Consider the following 17169-nt stretch of genomic DNA (forward strand, 5'->3'; position numbering starts at 1 on the left):
CAGGACCAGGAGGAGGTAGGTAGTTTTGAGTCCATGGCACTTGAAGAAGCAGAGCTCATGGACTCCGCCTCATCCCTGCTATGTGACTCCAGGTGTCCAGCCATCATTACCCTTCTCTGGACCTGGGTCTTCCCATTTGGAAGCTGGGGACCACTTATCCCTGCCTTCCTGCCACGTGACTGTGAAGAGGAGATGTCGGTCCTGGCTCTGGAATCTGGGTTGCACCTGCAGGGCTGAGCTCCAGGAGGGATGGGTGGCTGTGGATGACAGTGCGCCCCCTCCTGGAAAGTGGGGGCATTGCAGCCTAGTCCTGCTGGGCCACTTGCCTGTCCTACCTCTTCTCTTGTTTGGCCTGTGCTCTATTTTCCCAGGCTGCTGGCTGTGAACCAGGGTGGGATAAACGCTGATGCGGGAGGGAGAGGAGGAGAGCCAAGAAGGACTGGGGTGGGAGGGAGAAGTGGGGAGAAGATACAGCAACTTCAGGAAAAAGGCAGGATGGTAAGATTGAGGGCTCGTGGGCAGGGATGAGAAGCTTAGTGTGAGTGGGGAGGTGTCTAGAGTTAGCTTTGGAGGGACTCGTGTTCCCCATGTTCAGGCCCAGATGCAGAGCTTGCTGAGGGCAGACGCTGTGCCTCACTGCTCTTTCTGTCCCCTTCCAGGGCACCGATAGTCCCCCACAGAAAACAAGTCTGCTATCAGAGTTCGTTGGTTGACCCGGCACCCACCCCTGGCCTTCATGAAGCCCTCTACGCACCCCCCTGCCCCCTGCCACCCCAAACACACACACACGCTTCCAGACTCTGCTTAGGGGAAGATCTGAAAGGCAGCCCTGGGCAGAAAGAAATGCCCTGGGAGGCAGCAGACGGGGTCCCAGGCAAGGCACCCTCTACTCTGTGACCTGGGACAAACCACTTGCCTTCTGGAGTGGTCTCCCCATCTGAATAGCATGAGGGGGCAATGTGGTTTAAGAGCCATTTTACAACAGAGAACACTACAAACAAATTTTTAGGTAGAAGTCCAGGAGATGAAACAAGTGAAAGGGAGCTGAACTGGTGGAAGCCGGGAAGGGGCCTGGAACATACTTATGTCATCCAGGGGGCCGGGGAGGCTGATGTAAAGAGTGCCAGGGTGGACACTTGGGTCTCTGGGCCTGGCAGGGCTGACTGCCCCACCCTGCCTGTTCTTTCTGCAGCCTGGAGGTGGGGGCGGAGATGGTGGTGGGGAGATGGGTGTCTAAGGAGTTTTGGCAAAGAAGAGGCAGAGCCCATCTCGGGTTACCTTTCTGTCCCAGCCCCACTCCCAAAAATAGAGTGTTCCCTGCCCCCTTGGGGTCCCTGTGCTGGAGGGAGGGATTTGGATTCCAGGGTCTCTGGATGCTTAACTGGGTCTGGAGTCCCACGTTAAAGGATGAGGAGATGGGAAATAAAGGGGAGCCACAAGATTTGGTGTCAGGAGGCTCCTGGTACCCCCACTGGTGATCTGGAGCAGCTATTGCCCCTCTCTAGGTCTCATTTTCCGCATCTGTATGATGAAGGATGAATGCAGTGATGTCCTTAAACCCTCTGTGACTGGAGGAAAGATGGAGGTGGGGCTGGAGATGGTGCTGTTGGCGCTGGGTTTCCGAGAAGATGGAATCCTGCTTGGAATTCGAGGCAGGGATGGTGGGTGTGGCATCAGAGGCTTGGAGAGGGTGGGGTGGGGTGAAGTGGTCTGGCAGGCAGATTTACTCTGAGCCTGGGCTCTGCAACTAAACTGGTGTGTTTTATTTCTTCTCAGGGGCTTCCCTCATGGCCCAGTGGTAAAGAATCTACCTGCCATGCAAGAGACGTGGGTTCGATCCCTGGGTCGGGAGGATGCCCTGGAGAAGGAAACGGCAACCCGCTCCAGTATTCTTGCCTGGGAAATCCCATGGACAGAGGAGCCTCTTGGGCTACAGTCCACAGGGTCACAAGAGTCTGATACAACTTAGCGGCTACACCACCGCCACCACATTCCCTCTCAGGACCACACTTTCCCATCTGTCTGAGGGGGCTGGGTGCTCTCAGATCCAGGAGGCAGTGACTGTCTGGGTCAGACTGGGCAGGGGTTTGGAGCTGGCCCAGGGTCAGGGTCCCACTGTGCAGAGCCGAGAGTGGCTGTCACAGGCCATGGGAACCCAAGACTTAGGTAAGATGCAACTGCTGAAAAGAATTTAGGGGTTATAACATCCAACTTTTTGGGGTTTCCAGGAGGGCAGCCAGGGTCCCAGAATGAGTTGGGGACAAAGCCAGACCCAGAACAGGGACTCCTGATTGCCTGTTTCAGCCTCGCTCCATAAGAAGCCCTGATCAAGAGGTACAGAGCAACCTGGGAAATGGGGAGACTGACCCTTCCCTGATCTCTGGGTCTGGGGAGGTAGGGAGGACAGAGGTGACATATGTGGAGATGATGGTGCATAATGTTAGCCCAGCCAGCATGGCTTCCGCTTCCCTCTCCTTGGGACTGGTGATTTAGAAGGTCCACTGCCCTTCCTATCTTCCCGCAGGGGCGGGAGGAGGGATGCTGTGGGACACTGGAGTTTTGCAGAGACAGAGGTTGGGGCGTGAGTGTGGGCTCAGGGGTGTAGGGAGAAACTGAAGACAGGCTATTCCCTGTGTCTGGGGTGGGGTGGTTACCTCCTTGTTCAGTTCAGTTCAGTTGCTCAGTTGCGTCCAACTTTTTGTGACCCCCGTGGACTGCAACACGCCAGGCTCCTTGTCCATCAATAACTCTTGGAGTTTACTCAAACTCATGTCCATTGAGTCGGTGATGCCATCCAACCATCTCATGCTCTGTCATCCCCTTCTCCTCCTGCCTTCAATCTTTCCCAGCATCAGGGCCTTTTCCAATGAGACAGTTCACATCAGGTGGCCAAAGTATTGGAGTTTCAGCTTTAACATCAGTCCTTCCAATGATTATTCAGGACCTATTTCCTTTAGGATGGACTGGTTGGATCTCCTTGCAGTCCAAGGGACTCTCAAGAGTCTTCTCCAACACCACAGTTCAAAAGCATCAATTCTTTGGCTCTCAGCTTTCTTCACAGTCCAACTCTCACATCCATACATGACCACTGGAAAAACCATAGCTTTGACTAAACGGACCCTTGTTGGCAAAGTAATGTCTCTGCTTTTTAATATGCTGTCTAGGTTGGTCATAACTTTTCTTCAAAGAAGCAAGTGTCTTTTAATTTCATGGCTGCAGTCACCATCTGCAGTGATTTTGGAGCCCCCCAAAATAAAGTCAGCCACTGTTTCCACTGTTTCCCCATCTATTTGCCATGAAGTGATGGGACCAGATGCCATGATCTTAGTTTTCTGAATGTTGAGCTTTAAGCCAACTATTTCACTCTCCTCTTTCACTTTCATCAAGAGGTTCTTTAGTTCTTCTTCACTTTCTGCCATAAGGGTGGTGTCATCTGCATATCTGAGGTTATTGATATTTCTCCCAGCAATCTTGATTTCTGCTTGTGCTTCATCTAGCCCAGCGTTTCTCATGATGTACTCTGCATAGAAGTTAAATAAGCAGGTATACAGCCTTGATGTACTCCTTTCCCTATTTGGAACCTGTCTGTTGTTCCATGTCCTGTTCTAACTATTGCTTCCTGACCTGCATACAGATTTCTCAAGAGGCAGGTCAGGTGGTCTGGTATTCCCATCTCTTTAAGAATTTCCCACAGTTTGTGGTGATCCACACAGTCAAAGGCTTTGGCATAGTCAATAAAGCAGATGTTTTTCTGGAACTCTCTTGCTTTTTCGATGATCCAGCAGATGTTGGCAGTTTGATCTCTGGTTCCTCTGTCTTTTCTAAAACCAGCTTGAATATCTGGAAGTTCACAGTTCACGTATTGTTGAGGCCTGGCTGGAGAATTTTGAGCATTACTTACTAGCATGTGAGATGAGTGCAACTGTGCAATCAAACTCAAAATGTAGTTTGAGCATTCTTTGGCATTGCCTTTGTTAGGGATTGAAATGAAAACTGACCTTTTCCAGTTCTGTGGCCACTGCTGAGTTTTCCAAATTTGCTGGCATATTGAGTACAGCACTTTCACAGCATCATCTTTCAGGATTTGAAATAGCTCAACTGAAATTCCATCACCTCCACTAGCTTTGTTCATAGTGATGCTTCCTAAGGCCCACTTGACTTCACATTCCAGGATGTCTGGCTCTAGGTGAGTGATCACACCATCATGATTATCTGGGTCATGAAGATCTTTTTTGTAGCTCTTTTGTGTATTTCTGAAATTCTCCCAAAGACCAGCATTCTAGTCCCCAAGTCCAGAGGAAGAGACACCGCAGACACATACTGCTGGGACCAGGAACCTTTGTTGCAGTGCTTATACCTGGACAAATGTCTCCTCAAGTGAAAAAATAACAAACTATAACTAAAAATAACTGTGTACATGCACAGTTGGGGCAAATTATGAAAAACAAGATACAAAAAGGCCAGAAACCCAGCTGCTACATCTGAGGTGTCAAGAGCAAAAAGCAGGGTGTTGTGCATGGTCCCTGCACACAGCACCACCAAGGGGGGTGAGCAGACCACCCAAGCCACCCCTCTGACCCGACCCATGAACCCACCCCTACCCTCACCCCATTTAAGGAACCAGCTTGCCCTCCTTCAGGGAGTGAGCAAAGGAAACTGTTTCTTGCTTTTGCTCCCTCTTGCTGCAGCACAAGTCCCAGTAAAACTTTGCCTGAATTTCTCATCTGGCCTCTTTATCAGTTGCTATAGATTACACAGTCCAGGAACCTGTCAGTAACTCAGCTACATGTGACCTCACATACACACCCAGACGCCTGCTCACATATCCCCAACCCTTGACTGGTGACATAATTGGTGGGGCCCAGTGCAAAGTGGGCCCCTTGTTTAAAAGTTGCTAAGAAAATTAAAAAAGAAAAATAAGAATTAGTAAGAATTCCAAGCACTAAACCACAAGTGAGGCCCTTCTGAGTGCAGGGCCCTGTTGGGCTGCATAGGTCTCACACCCGGGAGGCTGGCTGCATGCCTAGACCCACCACCACCGAGGCACACCGGCCCCTGGGTTGTTGAGCTTCACACTGAGCCAGCGCCCCTCCCAGCTGGGTAGGTCCAGCCGCCCTTCATCTGGGCTGCATAATCCCTCCTACCCTTCCTACTCCACACAGCTCCCCCCTGCACATACCACCCTGCCTGCGGGCTTGGGGGTGAATGATAGACATGAGGGCAGAGCCAGCTCCTCTACCCACGCTGTGTGCCGGCCTGCAAGGGCACAGCTGATGGTGAAATGCTGGTAACAATAATACCTAACACTTGTTAAACATTTACCATGTGCTAGGCACTTCTAACACTTTATATTCACTCATTCAGTCCTCACAATTTGACGAGAGGTATGGTCATGTATCACCATTTTACATATAAGGCAATTCAGGCACAGAAAAGTTGAGTCACTTGTCTGAGATCACTCAGCTAGTAAGGGGGCTGAGATTTGAACCCTGGCTGGCTGCTCCAGAGAGCCTTCTCTGTCAGTGGTTGCCATGGTACTGGACTAGGAATGTACCAGGCACTGTGGACCCAGGGCTCTTGGGGCCTCTTGTGAAATGAAGAAAAAAGATGATTATGATGTAGCATAACCTTGACTGGGATCCATGGACAGCCCCGGAAGCCCCATGATGGTCACCAGATTGCAGACACATAGAGATGACTGTCTTTATTCCAAGCTCACTATATATATGTCTGAGCTAGAGACTTACTCCTTTTAAAAATCTTGTTGCAAAGAAAAACATCATATATGTAATGAAGGCATTTTCACTGACAGTGGTGTCAGTTACATGCTTGGATCGGAGACCCCACGTGGTGGCCAATTAATCTAGAAGACTTTCTCACGAAGTGGAATGAAGGGAAACTCGCCCTGCCAGTGAGTCCTGGGCATCCAACTGGCCTCCTTAAACATCACTAAGAGTCTGCACAGCCCCGCCTCACCCTCCCCACTCAGGGTGGCCCTCTAGGCCCAGTCTGAATCCTTGGCCCCGCCCATCCATACCCCTGGCCTTGACTGATTGGTCCAGGAATGCCTGCATGCTCCAATCCAGCCAATCAGATCCTTTGAGAATTATGGCCCCGCCTGTCAACCCACTCAGGATGATCTCTGACCTAAGAACAGGTAAACTTGTAGACTGTAAACCAGCTGCCTTCACCTTCACTGCTGTTTGCACCAAAGAAAAGATGCAGGAAGCTGTGTACAGGGGCAGAGAAGGATGACGTAGCCTCCAAGGGATGAGTGGAGGGAAAGCGGAGCTGCCCCTTCTGCTAATGGCTGTAATTTCTCTTCCTCCCCTACATTCATCCTTAGGACATTCCTGCTGTCGTGTCAGTTAGCTTGAGAAATGGCTGTTACGTGCAGTCAAATAGCCTTATTTAAGTTTAAAATGGAAAGTGGCAAAGTACCACAAAACCCCTGAACGTGTTGGTCTTATTGTCGTCGTTGAAGAGGACAGATCCCAAAGCCACAGAGCTACCCTACGTCCTAGGAATGTCCCCAATGGAAGCATGAAGTCATCTGTCTTTTGTCTTGAAAATGCTTCCGATTGTGGAGAGGGCTTCCCCAAGTGAAAATGAAGCCAAGTTCCCTTACCGAGTTTATGATTAATCTCCCTATCCAAAACTTTATTCCCTTTCTTGTTACCTCTGACCTCAATCCTGTGCTAATTGAACACTCATCAACCAGAGTCAGATGACTAAAACTGCTGTCGTCAATAACATTTTGTTAATGTACTACAGTTGCCATTACAAGATATGCTCATTAATGTACAAATTTAGGTTGTTTTTCCAGGGTAAGATGCGTCAACTGACCCCTACCTCCACCCCAGCTGTGGATCATCTGGTCAAATAATCATAAGCTGGAGACATCTTGACTTCCGAAACTACAATTAATTAATAAATGCTACAGAACCATCACTGAGAGTGAGAGTCACTCAGTCATGTCCGACTTTTGCAATCTCATGGACTATACAGTCTATGGAATTCTCCAGGCTAGAATACTGGAGTGGGTAGCCTTTCCCTTCTCCAGAGGATCGTCCCAACCCAGAAATCCAACCCAGGTCTCCCACATTGGAGGTGGATTCTTTACCAGCTGAGCCGCAAAGAACCTTTACTAGGCCATGATTAATCTCAGCCTTTGTTCTTCCGCTTTAAAAAGAATCCCTAACTCAAAGACCATGTTGGGGTGGATCTGAGTCTTGTCTCCCCCTCCTTCTTGATGCCCTGAAATAAACCCTCACTTTGCAGCAGACTTCCTCTGTCAGAGTTTGTCTTTCTGCATTGCTGGCACACGAGCCCTTTGCTCAGTTTCAGAAATGTGCTTTGCAAAGGACTTTATTAAACTTGGGCTGTCCAAGGGTGTGCCAGCAAATATTTGACAACTGGTTCTTCAGAAATCCAAATGTATACATTATATACATGTACACATATGTTTATTATAAATTTTACTGATAAAATGGAGGTGCAGAACACAATGTACAAATAACAGCACAGTGTAGAAACTCTTGATTGTAAGTTCCATGTAGTCAATTGATTCTCCAGGTTTTAATTTTTGCTGAACTCTCATATGTCTAGTTAACCTGTGGTTGCAATTCAACCACAGTTTGAAATGGAGCTGTATTCTAGTCTGCTGGGCTAACTGTCCTCCCAATGAATTTATTGTCATTAAATCTGATATGTGATCTACTGTTTTACTACTCTCTCTCTCAGTCCCCTCTAAATACATTCATTAAACCGAGACCTCTTTCAGCTTCAGCACTTTTGTTAATATTTTGTCCATCACTTTCTTTAATCTAGAAAGTCAACAAAACAGCAAATCAAGTCCCAATTTGTAACATTTGCCAGTTCCCACTGTGGCCAACTTCAAGTTACCAACGTAATGAATCACGAAGCCGACTTGGAAAGAGGTGTGCGGAAGTACATCTTTATGCCAGAGTTCCGCTATTCAGCTACAGTGGATGCAGATAACCTTAAAAGAACAGTAAAGTGTAGTAAAATCATTAGGAAGTCATGAGTTTTGAGTATTATCTTTATTTTAACATTTCTTCTTTTTAACTGAATTGTAGTTGATTTACCATGTGTTAATTTCTGTCATGCTGCAAAGTGATTTAATTATATATATATATTCTTTTTCATTGTGGTTTATCCCAGGATATTGAATATAGCTCCCTTTGCTATACAATAGGAACTTGTTTATCTGTATTTTAATATCTCTTAATTGTAAATTCATATCATTTAATTTTTTAAAACAGTGACTCTTCAACAACCTGAAGTTGCAAAATTCCCCAAACTCTAGCAGCTGACTCCTGTGAGCTGGTGTGAGCCGGTTTGGTGTACTGCTTTTCTTGTCTCATCCAAACACATCCCATGGGACATTGCCAACAAAAGAGGCCCCATGACTAGACAGACTGTGGTGAAGCTGTTTACCCTGGAAAATCTGAGCTGGTTTGTGCCTTGCAGCAGAGAAAGAAACTTGAAGCAATGACTCTGTCAAATTCAAGGCCACACAGATGCAGCTAGTTTGGTTTGGCCATTTTGAGGCCTTCAAATCAAAATATGAGGTTTCTCTTTTATTATTAAGTCTCACCAGACATCTCTGACCCTTGACCTCAGCCCCTCTCTGCATCCCACTCTGTGTCTTAGACTCACTTCACTTGTCACCATCTGTTGATGCCTATTTTCAACTTAGGCACCCAGAGAAGAAGCCCTTCTTGTTTGTTAGATTTTTCTGTCTCCGTCAACAACTTGCTTGTCCCTCTTTCCCAGGGAAAAGCAGAATTTTCACTAAGATGGCTATCTTTGCACAAGCCAATGTGACAGGAAAGATTGTTTAATTTTAGAATTCAGCACCTGTTTTATTCATCCTCACCTTTCAAAACCCTGCTCACATGTCACTTCCCTTCTGATGTTTCATTTTCCAACACTACTATGGCTATGACTTGTCCATAATCTTATGGTCCCTGTTCAGACAAGAGTGTGAATATTTGCTTACTAATCAGTGCCCCTGACTTGGCTGTGAATTTTTCCTCAAGTGCAAGGATTGTGTCTGTCTTGTATGCTATCGTGTGACCAGTGAACAGTACAGGATCTGGTCCTAGGTGAGGGTTTTTTCAGTAAATATGTCAGATTAAAAAACCTGAATATATATTCAATGCCATGTGACCCTCTATAAGCCTTGGGAGATAATTTTTACCTAGTCCTTCCTTCAAGGAAGCTCTCCTTGGGGCCCCTTGCACCTCCTTTTAATCTCCATAAACACATGTTTCCCACTCAGATCCCTAAATGTCAGAGCCTGAGGTCCTGAGGTCCTGAGACCATTTGGTCCCATCAGCTTGTTGTGCAGATGGCGAAACTGAAGCCCAGGGAAGTGCAAGAAATTGCCTGAGCTCACATGGCTCATTAAGAGTTTCCCAGGTGGTGCTAGTGCTAAAGAGCCCGCCTGCCAATGCAGGAGACATAAGAGACACGGATTCAATAGGGTTCAATACCTGGGTCAGGAGAATCCCTGGAAGAGGGCGCAGCAACCCACTCCAGTATTCCAGCCTGGAGAATCCCAGGGACAGAGGAGCCTGGTGGGCTACAGTCCATAGGGTCACAAAGAGTCAGACACGACTGAAGCGACTTAGTACACACACACACACACAGCTCCTTAGAAGGATGGAAACCAAGCCTTTTGCTTCCCAAATCAGGCTTCATCCTGTAACTCCCGTCCTTAGAGATAGAGAAGCAGGTCTAGAGAGAGGAAGGTGAGGACAAGCTCACACAACGATTGAGGAGCAGAACCAGGGCCTGGGAATTCTCCTGCCCCATCCAGATCTCCTTGGGACCTTTGCCTTCCTCTGAGGCTTGACAGTGAGACTTGTGGGTGCCGCCTCTACCTACTCAGGGTCAGGGATCAAGACTGGGGAGGGGCGATTCTGCAGGTTCTCACCTGGGAACTGATGGGAGCATGCATCAGTTTGTCCACCAGGGGGCAATAGAGAGCCGAACTAGGAGCGCGGCCCGCTCACCGAGCCTCCCGCCAAGGTTCTTGTGCACTTGAGCCGGGTGGGAAAACGGAGGCTCTGGGAGGAGGGGCTTGCAGAGGTCACTCTGAGCGCCGGAGGCAGAGCTGGCACTTGACCCGGGCTTCCTGGGACCAGTCAGGTGCCTTCCCTGGGCAGCTGACTGGGGCCTGGAGGGGGCGAGGCTTCTCTGCCCTTTTGCTGACCACTCAGACCAGGCTGGGCCGCGCCACACCCGCAAGTGGCAGACACCGCACGTCTGCCTGCAGCACACCGGCCAGGGCTGAGTCACACTCCGCTTCTTTCCTGCTCGGCACCGGGCCACCCCACCCTCCCGCTGCCTCCTGTCGCTAGCACAGGTCTTTGTGGTTTAGAAAACATTGTCACTCTCTGCTTACCCAGGGTGGGCCTGGGGTTAGGTGAGGCGGATTCCAGTCAGACCAGCCCCTCCACCCCCTCAGCAGGTTTGTTTTGTTACAGGTCTTTTTGGGCGTTAGTTCCCTTATCTGTCAGGTGGAGAATATAGTAGTTCTTATCTCTCAGGAGTTTTGAGAGGCTTAAATGAGATAGCACATAAAGTTCTTACACGCTTTTTATCAAGCCTGGAAACTGAATAGCATCTGGGAGAAACTGCCTCCCCCTTACAGATGACAGACTGAGACTCAGAGAGGTCAGTGAGCCACAGTGATGCAACTTCCTAGCTGACGGCCAGGTATGGTTGCCAGGCCAGGACTCAGGGTGTGAGAAGTAGAACTTTCTCTTTCGTTAGCCCAGGGTTGTGTCTGAGTTGGTGTTGGAGAGAGGAATGTACATAGAGCTAAGGCTTGGATAGGCCTGTGGGTCTCCCAGCCACGAGTCTGCATGGGTCGCCTTGGTGACACCACTGTCCTTTTTTGCTTTGAATGGCCTTCAGGGGCCAACATCCCTCTCCACTTTTTCTGTGGAGGGCACAAGAATCGTTCTACTGAGTTGGGGTCACACTGTGGTCTGGGGGTCATTCTGGTAGGTCCTCCTTTGGGCTCTGGCTGCCACCTGCAGGGACCTCTCAGCACCCACGACATCTCTGCTCTCGTCACTGTCCATCCTTCCTCTTATTCTAGCCTTGGGAGGCCTGTAGTCTGCTTAACAGCCTCTCTTGCATGGGGAGTGGGGAGAATAGGAAAAGGGAAAAATATTAAGAGAGAAACAAAGAGATCAGTTACATCAAAACCTATTGCTGAAGTGGCTTTTCTGTACCAAGCACTCTTCTGGGCCCTGGGGTTGCAGCTATGAGCAACCAGACACAGGCTGTCCTCTAAGGGGGGAGTTGGGGCGTGCAGACGGTGATGGTCACAATGGCTACCATTTAGGGAATCCGACTATGTGCCTGTGCATCTCACTTACTCCTTCCAACAACATAATGACATAAGTGTTATTCTTGCCCCCATTTTATAGATGAGGAAATAGAAGCAGAGAGGTTTAGTAACTTGTCCCAGCTAGTAGATAATAGGGGGTAGGATTCTGAGCCTGGCAGTCTGAAAATTAAACAAGTCATGGAGTGGAGAAGGGCTGGCCACGGGTCCAGCTGGAGTGGACCCTTCCAGCGTTCCTGAGTGAGGAGGTGGTGTTTGAGGCAAGACCCCACTAATGATAAGAAGCAGGCAAGCTTGGATCTGGGGGATCCAGAACATTCCAGACAGAGAGAACAGCAAGTGCAAAGGCTCTGAGGCGAGAATGAACTTGACTCATCAAGGGCCAGAAAGAAAGCCACGGTGGCTTCGAGGTCTGGAGGTGAGAGGAGGAGCAGACGGACCCAGGTTGGCAATATTAAACTCCGTGGGGCGGAAGTGGGTTGCAGCCTTCTGGGCCTCTTCTCTTGAGCTTGGCAGGGCCAAGTTCTATGCCCATAAACCCCAAGAGGTCATTATCTCCTACCCCTGCAGGCAGCTGGGGCCCCCCTGCCAAGGCTTCTTCTAACCTCTCACTAGTCCTGGGACCCTGAGGACTATCTAGCTGCCAAGGGTGGGCTGGACTGGGGGCCCAGGGCCCCGAGAAGCCTTATTGCTTCTAGGGCACCAGGCAAGAGGTGCAGAGCCCTGAGTCAAAGCCCTGAGGTTGTCCCAGTGGTGGCAAAGGCATTTCCATTGGAGTCATTAAGATCACTGAGCCTTGATGGCCTAGATTTGAGCCATGCTACCCCCACCGGCTCCCCTGGACTTCCTGGCCTGACCTCTCCAACCACCCATGACAGGAGAGATCCCTCTGGAGGCACTATTTAGCACCCCTCTTCTGGATTCCAGGGCTTTCTCCCTGCCCCCAGTCAGGGAAAGAGCTTCTTTCAGAGAGCAGCCATTGCCTCCCCCTCTCCCCCCACCCCGCCGGAATCCTGGGGTTCAGCTGAGGCCAGTGCAACCACATTTCCCAGGGCCTCCTGGTCCTTTCTGCCCTCCAGGAATTTTCACCCATGGGTGCCTTTGCCCACGCTGTCCCCTCGCTTGGAATGTTCTTTCGACTTCTGTTTACACTGAAAATTCCTCCTACCTTATTCCTCAAGGTATAATAGGTGAATTTCTTTCTTTCTTCGTTCGTTCCTTCCTTCCTTCCATGCCTTCTCTTTTCCTCTTTTTCTTTCCCCCTTCCTTCCTTTCTTCCCGTGATTCTTTCATTTTATTCATGAATTTTGAGTAGTCATTCATTCAGCTTCCACCAGGCACTAGGGCACAAGAGGGTAGGGCAGATTCTGAGGTCAAGGAGTGTGTTAACCTGTGTGAGAGGCGGAAGGTAAACAAGCCAGACAGACTACATAATGGACAGGTCCCGGTGCCAAATAAACACATGAGACCCTTTGTTAAAAAAACCATTCAGAATTTCAAAGTGGGGACAGCAGAGCATTAAACTAATTGAGGGGCCCTTCCTAACCAGGGGGTTCTTCAGAGGTTGTGTGCCCAGGAAGGTGGCCCCGAGAACTAGTGATTCCCTCAGACTGTGATGGAATTCACAGATTCCATCAGTGAGTCCATCAGCGAGTCCATGCAGTGGCAGGTGAGCCTGGGCGTTATCCAGGAGGAGGTGTTGTCCACAAATGGCCAAAAGCAGGAGAGAAATGGAAGGACTCTTGGGCACAAGATTTCTTTTTGGGGAGCTGAAAATGTTCTGGGATTAAATAGTGATGGTGATTGTACAAACTTGTGATTGTACTAAAACCCACTGATTTGTCACTTTAGAACAAGTGGATTTTATGGTATATGGAATATATTTCAATAAAGCTGTTTTTAAAAATCATGAATATATTAGAGTGAAGAGTTAGGGTGACCAGCTGTCTCAGTTTGCCCAGAACTAAAGGTTTTCCTGGGACATGAGCCTTTCAGTGCTAAAAACCAGAGAAGTCCCAGGCAAAACAGGACAAGTTGGTCACTCTGTGTAGAATGCAAACTTTACATTTATTTGAATGATCAAATGTGAGAATTTAAAGACATTTCCTGAGAGGTAAATCAGGGGAAAGTTTAAGGCGCACTGAGCTAAATGTCTAACAACAGGAGGTAAATTCATTCATTCGTCCAATTCATTCATCCAGTTCATTCATCCTTTCATTCATTCATTCCCCAGTGACGTGTAAAGGTTTTTGTCTGTTTTATTCACTGCTGTGCTCTGAGGAACTAGGACTCTGCCGGGCACACGGTCCATGAATGTTTAAGGGGAGCTGCATGCTAGGTGCCAGTGGTCCATTAGTTCCTCTTGTCCTGGAGCTTAAACTGCATCATGGCTAGTTTTATAAGCAGGCAAACAAGACACAAGTGAAGGGGACTTAGTCCAGCGGCTAAGACTCCAAGCTCCCAATGTAGGGGGCCTGGGTTTGATCCCAGGTCAGGGAACTAGATCCCACACGCTGCAACAAAGACCGGGTGAGCCAAATAAATAGATAGATACATTAAATGCATTTAAAAAGGACACTAGGGAACAGATTAGGGACTAAGATAGTTTCAGATAGTAATACACATCATGAAAAAAAATAAAGTGATTGAGTAAAGGGCCACTTTAAGCTGAGTGGTCCCAGGAGCCTTGCTGAGACGGTGACTTCTGAGTGAAGGACACCCATGGACAGAATCACTCTCGGTGCTGTTAAGAAAATATCTTTTCTTTGAAAAACAAAAAACAACAAATCGACTTTTTATTTCACTGACCAGAACTTCCGATTCTCTCTGATGCTGCATTTAAAATCTTCAGAGTCCCCCCAGATAGCATCCAGGCTTCCTGTATCCAGAGGCAGAGGCCCAGAGGCAAAGAGGGTCAGAGCCCAGGCAGTGGCGGACATTCCTGAGCAAGTCTGTGTCCGTTTTTAACTGCAATGCCCTCAAGCTCTCCATCTTGAAACTTTTCTCGATGGCATCTGTGGCAGAAATACACTCATCTCTTTTGAGGGTATACACAACTCCATGGGCGTAAGGGGCGGACATTACACAGGTCAGCCAAACTTCTTATTTAGCCAGAAACTAGGCTTCTGGCTCAGTTCAACAGCAGGGAGATGAGCAAAACTGTGGTGAGTGTCCTGGCTCTTCTGCAAGGTGAGCCGGGCTGAATGTGAATGGAAGCACTGCCTGTGATAGAGCTGAATTCGACTCTATAAAAAAAAAATAAAGTTGCTCCTATCTCTATGAGTAGTCTATGAGCTGCTTCCAGGAACCCAGGCGTGCCTACATCTCATACCCCATCCAGACATGGCCAGTTCCTCATGCATATCTACATATGAAGCAAAGAAACCTTCTGTTGAGACTTCCCTGGTGCTCCAGTGGTTGAGACTCTGCGCTTCCAACACAGGGTACATGGGTTCGATTCCTGGGCAGGGACCTGAGATCCCACATGCTGCGCGATGTGCCAGAGCAAACAAACAAAAAAAGGTCTGACTTAAAAAAAACTTTTTATTTAGCAAAACAAAACCCCTTTTGCTGACTTTGGGGGGGTGGGAATTGGGTCTGGGAGAGATGCAGGATGGATTTTTTAATTTCCCCTGCCAAAAAAACCTATGTATCTACCCATACACATACATATCCATGTTCAAAGATGTTTTTCTTCTGTGACTACAGGACCCCAGAATCCAGCCCTCCCCCAGTCTGAGAGATGATGCCTATTAACTGCACAGATCTGGGATATGAACATATCATATAGGGCTTCCCTGGTGGCTCAGTGGTAAAGAATCCGCCGGCCAGTGCAGGGGACACAGGTTCAATCCCTGGTCCAGGAAGATCCCACATGTGGCAGGGTAACTAAGCTCATGAACCACAACTGCTGAGCCCGTGCTTTAGAGCCTGGAGCCGCAACTTCTGAGCCCACATGCCACAACTACTGAAGCACGTGTGCCTAGAGCCTGTGCTCTGAAACAAAAGAAATCATTGCAATGAGAAGCCTGAGCACTGAAACTAGTGAGTAGCTCACAGCAACTGGAGAAGGCCCACACACAGCAGTGAAGACCCAGCACAGCCATAAATAAATAAATCGCAAAACAAAAACAAAAATCACATACTATATAAGGCTCTTGTGTTGTCTCACAAGCTGAGAGGACAGAGGCAAAGGGAGTGGGTACTCATGGGGGATTTGCTTTCTGTCTAAAATCCAGTCTACCTGGCGACACTCTTAGGAGGGGTTCTGTGGGCAGGATACGGTGGCTGACCTGATGGTCCCAGCCCACTGCAGTAAGAAGGGAGTGACTGAGCAGGGACCAAGTAGCACTGCTCACAAAGTCTCTGTGGGCTCAGCTTCTAAACACCTTGGAAAGGTGAGCAGCCTGGGTGAGCAGGCTTCACTGACAGAGGCCAGGAAGGGGGCCCTGTGTGGGGAGATCACCAGCCCAGTGACGCCCCAGGAGTGTGCAACTGTGCTGGGGACACAGCTTGCACTCTTGGTGTCCACAAGGGAAACAATCGCTTCTTATTACTGGAGACAAAGACTTCTCTCTGCCAAAGATATCAAGCCAGGGAGGTAGGAAGGTAGATGCTGCCTTGGGACAGGGGTATCCCCAGTAAAATTCTACTGTCCTCACTGCATGAAAGAAACACGGAGTCCCTTGCTAGTGTAAAGGGAAATATGAAAGTTACTATGTATCATGAATACACTGAGTTCTCTCTGTAATAGCTCAAAACTGATCTATGGCCAAAATTAAAACCACAGTGAGCGTATCATAAATCTCAACTATTACTGGGTTGGCTTCTAATTCTGCTTCAAACAAGGCTTCAAATGCTATTCAGAATGATGTGAGTTACCAATAAATGAAAAATAGTTAAAGAAAAGAAATATGGAGTCCTTGTGGGGAGAGGCCACAACACAGGTGACCTGCCCAGAGTGAACTCGGTCTGGATTCAGAACCATCTGCTGAACAAGGTCCCGGATCTTGATGCAGAAGTCTTTGTTTCCTCTGACAGCGTGTGTGCCACAGCCCAGGACCCTGTAGACACGAGGTCATCTGCTTATAGCTTATACTTGTAGAACTTGCTGCCGATGAATGTCTCATTCTTATCCAGTACCCACAATTCAACAGCACCTGAGCTGGAAGCCACTAGCATACCTCTGGCTCTGATGGTATCAAGTGAGTCAGCTACTCTGGCCTCTGTCTGGACTCCAGTGGAGTAGAAATCTTCCTTGGGGGCAGCACAAGGGTCCATAAATGGCCAGAGGGAGCCAGCCCAGCAGCTGGCTGCTCAAGCTGGAAACTCAAGCTGGAAACTGGAGCAGGAACACCCGACCCGACCAGTACCTCCCAGCCTCCAACGGATGCTCCATACAGGCGGGCACATTAAGGGGAAGGTTCCACTCCCAGGCCGCCAGGGGCACAAGGCGGGGTAAAGTTTCCTTCTGCAGCGCCATAGTTCCAACCTAGCCCCCAAATGGAGGACTGCCAGAAATTCAGCTCCGCCAGACCCCACGCGGTCTCTCCCCAAGAAAACATCTTAATGACCAGGAAAATGCTCATGGTGAAATGGTACATGAAAAAGTCAGGACACAAAACTATTCACGTAGTGAGTGCTGATCTTTCTTTAAAATTGTGTACAAGTGTTAATAGTGCTTAGAGTAAGATATATTACATTAAAACAGATACATGCATCCTTATGTTCAATGCAGCACTATTCACAATAGCCAAGACATGGAAACAGCTTTAATGCCC

General features: G+C 48.5%; 1 pseudogene; it reads right to left on the bottom strand.

Annotated features, from left to right (window-relative positions):
• Positions 1-15594: 15594 nt before the first annotated feature.
• On the bottom strand, positions 15595-16871 carry LOC122426775 (annotated as a pseudogene).
• Positions 16872-17169: the final 298 nt, after the last annotated feature.

Source organism: Cervus canadensis, chromosome 24 (genome assembly GCF_019320065.1).
Source record: "Cervus canadensis isolate Bull #8, Minnesota chromosome 24, ASM1932006v1, whole genome shotgun sequence".
Lineage (NCBI taxonomy): Eukaryota > Metazoa > Chordata > Mammalia > Artiodactyla > Cervidae > Cervus > Cervus canadensis.